At 49.6% G+C, this 6393-nt stretch overlaps 1 pseudogene; it reads left to right on the top strand.

The window, feature by feature from the left end:
* The first annotated feature begins 230 nt into the window (after window positions 1–230).
* Window positions 231–3921, top strand: LOC108541707 (protein phosphatase 1 regulatory subunit 26-like; annotated as a pseudogene).
* The last annotated feature ends 2472 nt before the right edge of the window (window positions 3922–6393 follow it).

Raw genomic sequence — 6393 nt, 5'->3', positions numbered from 1 at the left:
ACACGGTGAAAACCCGTCTCTACTAAATATACAAAAAATTAGCCGGGCATGGTGGCGGGGCCTGTAGTCCCAGCTACTCGGGAGGCTGAGGCAGGAGAATGGTGTGAACCCGGCAGGCGAAGCTTGCAGTGAGCCCAGATGCAGCCAGTTCACTCCAGCCTGGGCGACAGAGTGAAACTCCAGTCTGAAAAAAAAAAAAAAAAAAAAGTAAAGGTAAGTATATAGTCACATTCATAACACACTAATATTGCAATGGTGGTATATAAATCGCTTTTGACTCTAGTATAAAAGTTAAAATATAAAAGTATTAGGTGGTCTGGGCTTGCTGCCGCTTGGGGGTAGGCGGGGAGGCGGGGTGCCTGGCCTGACACCCCTGCGCGCCCTCCCTGCACCCAGGCAGAGGGCGGAGCTCGTGCGGGGAGGCGGGAGAGTGGGGAGGCGAGGGCGGGGCCTGGCTGAATGCCCCTGGCCGCCTACCCGCACCCAGGCCGAGGGCGGAGCTCGCCGCCCCCGCAGCCTCTTTCTCTCCTCCAGGACGCCGGAAGTGGGACGCGGGGGCAGGCGGATCCGTGCAGAGGCAGACTGGTGGCGGGGGCGGGTCCAGGTGAGCGGACAAGCAGATGGGGCAGGCGGACAGGATTGGCGACTGGGCCTGCTCCGTTTCCTGGGTGGGTGTCCTGGCTCTGGCCTCCGTGCCACTCTAGGTCCGGGCACCCAGCGCTTCTGGAGCCCTAGTCAAAAGTCTGTTTAAAAAGCAGAGAGAGGATGCCTTGGCCGTCCAAGTGGAATGATGAAGACCTGATCCCTGGGCCATTTGGGAACACTGGCTGCAGTTTCATCACAGTCAGCCTGGACTCAAGAGGATGTCAAGAGCTTGTTTGTTGGGGCAAGAATGAATCTAGGCATGGCGTCGTAGTTTATCCTTTTTAACCTGCAAAGAAGCATTTGCAGACGTTACCTCACAGGTACTGCTTGCCAACTTTTGGAGGATGTGAAGTCGGCAGAGAAATAAAGCGTCGCCCCTCTGCGCGTCCCTCCCCATCTGCTAGAATGTTTCTCATGAATGCTCCTCCAGCGGTTGCTCTCCAGTCCAAATGAGAGGCCTTCATCCCGCCAGGGAGCTTTAGGTTCCCCCGGTGCTTCTCAGAGGCTGACAAGGGCATGGAGAGCGTGTCAGTGAGCGCCAGGGTGCAGATGCCCATCAGCACCCTGCAGCATGACAGGGCTGCTTGGGGAACCAGCGACAAGCGCGCTGTGCGGTGGGGCAGAGGGAAGCCACGACGCCAAGTTGGCTGCCAAGCCCACCGTGCACAAGGAGCTGCCCGCGTTGGCTGCCTGTGGTCTTGTTGCTGCTGACTTTGACCCCATGGGGGAGGAGGAAACTGCAGACTTTAGCCTGTTGGTGCTTGATTCAGATAGTGATGATTCTGTGGACCGTGACATTGAGGAGGCCATCCAGGAGTACCTGAAGGTAAAGAGTGGAGCCGCACAGCCTGGGGCAAGCAGGGCCCAGCCAAGCGCAGCCTAGCCTTCCAGGGCTGCAGTTGGAGGCAGTAGATGTAATCCGGAACCAGCTCATGGCAGTTGCCCAACTGCCCTGTGTCCCCCAAAACTTGTACCTGGCTCAGGTGGTGTGGCCCTGGCAGTCAGGTAGGACCCAGCAAGGACCAGGGCTCCGCCTCCCCAGTCAGCAAGAGCAGAGATGACTCCTTTGAGCAGAGCATCAGGGCAGAAATAGAACAGTTTCTGAATGAGAAGAGACAGCATGAGACTCAAAAATGTGATGGATCAGCGGAGAAGAAACCAGACACACATGAAAATTCGGCCAAGTCACTCTCGAAATCCCACCAAGAGCCAGCTACAAAGGTGGTGCCTCGGCAGGGCCTGATGGGCATCCAAAAGGAGTTCGCCTTCTGCAAACCTCCCCCAGTTAGTGAAGACGAACATGCAGCCCAGAAGCCTCAGGGCCAAGATCAAGACCACGCAGGAGAACGAGGGCAGCACGAAGTCAGCAACCCCCTGCCACCCTTCAGAAGCAGCACAGAATAAAAGTGGGATTAAAAGGAGAGCCAGTGCCACAAGGAGGGGAAAGCAAGTCATGAGTGCGGCACAGGCGCCGGAGGCGTCCGACTCCAGCAGCTATGACGGCATTCAGGAGGCCATCCAGCTGTTCCAGGTGCAGAAAACACGCAAGGAGGCTGATGGGGACCCACCCCAGAGGGCCCACCTCCAAGAGGAAAGAGCACCTGACCATCCTGCACACAGCACAAGCAGCGCCACAAAAAGTGCCTTGCCCGAGACCGACAGGAAAACACCCAGCAAGAAGCAGCCAGTGGCCACCAAGACCACGGATCCTGGTCCAGGGGATCTGGACGCTGACCATTCCCCCAAGATTCCAAAGGAAACCAAAACTCCACCTCCAGTGAGCTCGGCTTCCAGGAGCAAGTTTGTGGAATGGTCCTCATGCTGGGCAGACATGTCCGCTGAGCTCATAACATGTAGAAGCAGTCCTGGCCATTTCCAAGACGATCCTGCCGGCCCCATGGAGACCAGCAATAGGTCCTTGTCTGCAAGCCCACTCTTCTACTCCCCGCACATGCGTTCCCGCTCTGATGGTGACAGTAGCTCCGTGGACAGTGACAACAGCATCGAACAGGAAATCTGGACGTTTTTGGCCCTCAAGGTGCAGTANCAAAAGCAGTTCCCTGGACAGTGACAAGGACCTGGACACAGCAATCAAGGACTTGTTAAGGTCCAAGTGAAAGCTCAAAAGGTAGAGATGCAGCGTGGAGGGGGCAGCGTTGGGAGCAAGAGAGACAAGGGGTCCAAGGGCCCGTCCCGGGGCCTACCCAGCCTGCCCCTTGTGGGCTTCTCCCCGCTGCTGTCCGCCCAGCTCTTCCACTTTGGAAAGGGTGTCTCCTGGAGGGGCAGGCAGGCCAGCCTCTTTAGTCCCTACCTGGGGCTGCCTCTGCAGGGCCCATCCTTGTTGGCCTTCAGGGAGGCCCAGGCGGGGCCCAGCCCTGTCTTTGGAAGCCCACACTTGCTGGTGAAGAAGGACTGCAGCCCCAGGCCAAGCAGGAAGGTACAGACAGGGCTGAGTTCACATGACAAGAAGAGCTCTGGCTCGGAGGAAAGGATTTTAGACCTGAGGTATCTACGAAGGGTCATCAGTAGAGATGACCAGGACCAGGACATGTTGGGCAGTGACGCCAGTGACTTCAGCAACACCTCTGCAGAGGTGTTGCTGCTGCAGTGGCGGCAGCTCAGTAGTGAAGGTCTAAGCCCTGGAGCTGTGGGTTCCCGTCCTGGGTTCCATGTGTTCGTGGAAAGCGGAGTAGCCGACGTGTATCCATGGCCTGTGTGTGACAGTTCTGTGGTTGCAGGGAGGGGAAACAGTCTGTTATACATAGCCCTGTATATATGTACACCAACATGAAACAACGCTTTTGTTTAACAGATGTGTCCTGATAAATGTGGTTTTTGTAGCTTTTTGTAAATTATTTAAAGTGATGTAAAAAATATTTTTGGAAAATAATGTTGGTCAATTTTGTAGGGTGTTCCTTAACTGCAGTTTTCTGTGTTCTGCATACAAGTCTTAGATTGGAAAATATTTGATTCTTATCATCACAGCCAGGTTTACAGAGACTCTGATGCTTTTCAGTTGATTACTGGTGAGAATGCCGGTGGTGCCTGCAGTGGTAGCCTTAGGAAGGCCGAGGTGCCCTCCCCGGGAATCACTGAGATGCCCCAAAGTGTCCGTTGGGAAGCTCCCGGGATAGCACTTTTTATACAGAGGACAGCCCCCTGGCTTCACGGTCCTTGGAGGCCAGAGCCTATCTGAAAACTGCAGTCACAGCCGTTCTTAACACAGGAACAGAAAACCAAACACCGCATGTTCTTACTCATAGTGGTAGTTGAACAATGAGAACAGATGGGCACAGGGAGGGGAACATCACACACTGGGGCCTGTTGGGGGATGGGGGGAGGGATAGTATTAGGAGAAATACCTAATGTAAATGACAGGTTGATGGGTGCAGCAAAAACCACCATGGCACATGTATATCTAAGTAACAAACCTGCACTTTCTGCACATGTATCCCAGAACTTAAAGTATAATAATAAAATAAAATAAGTAAAGAGATTAAACCAGTAATGAAAAATCTCCCAACAAAGAAAATCCCAGGACCAAACGGTTTTACTGGTGAATTTCAACAAACGTTTAAAGAATGAATAACAATCCTTCTCAAACTCTTCCAAAAAAATTCAAGAGAAGGGAACACATTGAAACTTATTCTAAGAGGCCAGCATTATCCTGATACCAAAGCCAGATCAGAACCTACAAAATAAGAAAACTATAGGTCAATATCCCTGGTTAACATAGATGCAAAAATCCTCAATGAAATACTAGTAAACCAAACTCAACAGTGCATTAAAAGAATTATTCACCATGAACCCCGTCTCTACCAAAAATACAAAAAAAAAAAAAAATTAGCTGGGCGTGGTGGTGGGCGCCTGTAGTCCCAGCTACTCAGGAGGCTGAGGCAGGAGAATGGTGTGAACCCAGGAGGCAGAGCTTGCAGTGAGCCGAGATCGCGCCACTGCACTCCAGCCTGGGTGACAGAGTGAGACTCCGTCTCAAAAAAAAAAAAAAAATTTCACCAGGATCAAGTGGGATTTATCTCTGGGATGCAAGGATGCTTTAATATACAAGAGTCACTAAATGTGATACACCACATCAACACAATAAAGGATGAAACTCCTTTGTTTTTATTATTAAAAAGCACTTGATAAAATTCAACACCCTTTCATGATTTAAAAAAACAACAAACTTTGAACAAATTAGGTACAGCAGGAGTGTACCTCAACATAATAAAGACCACACGTAACAAGCCCACAGCTAACATCATACTCAACAGTGAAAGACTGAACGTTTTTCCTCTAAGATGAATAACAAGACAAGAATTCCAACATTTCTACCCAAAATAGGCCTGGAAGTCCTAGTCAGGACAATTAAGCAAGTAAAAAAATAAGAAGGGAAGTAAAATGGTCTCTATAGATGACATATTTTTATGTACAGAAAACTGTAAAGACTCCACTAAAAAACTGTTAGAACTAATAAATTCAATAACGTAGCAAGACACAGAGTCAGCATCCAAAAATCAGTTGCATTTCTCTGCATAGATGGACTGGAGGGCATTATGTTAAGTAAAATAAGCCAGACACAGAAAGTGAAATATTGTACAATCTCACTTATGTGTGGAACCTAACGATGTCAAACTCAGAAGAGAACCAAATGGTGGTTGCTGGGAACTGGGGGAAAGAAAGAAATGGGAAGTTGATGGTTAAAGTGTACAAATTTCAGTTTTTCAGTTATGCAGGATAAGTAAGTTCTGGAGATCTACTATACAGCATAGTACCCACAGAAAATAATACTATATTCTTTTTTTTCCCCCCATATGGAGTCTCACTCTGTCACCCAGGCTGGAGTACAGTGGTGCGATCTTGGCTCACTGCAAGCTCTGACTCCCGGGTTCATGCCATTCTTCTGCCTCAGCCTCCCAAGTAGCTGGGACTACAGGCGCCCGCCACCACGCCCGGCTAATTTTTTTGTATTTTTAGTAGAGACGGGGTTTCACCATGTTAGCCAGGATGGTCTCGATCCCCTGACCTTGTCTCGGCCTCCCAAGGTGTGGGATTACAGGCGTGAGCCACCGCGCCTGGCCTATATTCTTAAATCTTTTAATTAAAAACTTTTCTTTTTTAAGACAGAATTTCACTCTTGTTGCCCAGGCTGGAGTGCAATGGTGCTATCTCGGCTCACTGCAACCTCCGTCTCCCAGGTTCAAGCAATTCTCCCACCTCAGGCTCCCAAATAGCTCGGATTACAGGTGCCTGCCACCATGCCCGGCTAATTTTTGTATTTATGGTAGAGACGGGGTTTTGCCATGTTAGCCAGGCTGCTCTTGAATTCCTGATCTCAGGTGATCCGCCCGCCTCAGCCTCCCAAAGTGCTGGGATTACAGGCATGAGCCACTGCGCCTGGCCTTTAAAATCATTTTTTAAACAGTAATAATAAAGAGGCAGAAGGAAATTTTAAAAGGTGATAGATACGTTTATGGGCTTGATGATGGTAATGGTTTTATGGTACAAATTTATCAAGATGTGTACATTAAACATGTACAGTTTTTATGTAAATCATTCTGCAACAAAATGGTTTAAAAAGTAATGAAGTGATTACTGATAAGGGGGGACTGACTTCTGCCATTTTGCTATTCATTTTCTATGTGCCTTACACTTTTTTTGTCCATTTCCTGCATGATCTCATTTGTATTTAGTTGATTTTTTGTAGCAAAGTGTTTTAATTCCCTTCTGATTTGCTCTTTGTATGTTATA

This window comes from Rhinopithecus bieti, unplaced genomic scaffold, assembly GCF_001698545.2.
Source record: "Rhinopithecus bieti isolate Rb0 unplaced genomic scaffold, ASM169854v2 scaffold_20777, whole genome shotgun sequence".
NCBI lineage: Eukaryota > Metazoa > Chordata > Mammalia > Primates > Cercopithecidae > Rhinopithecus > Rhinopithecus bieti.
Note: the sequence above shows the minus strand (reverse complement) of the source record. Positions and strands in the feature narration are given on the sequence as shown.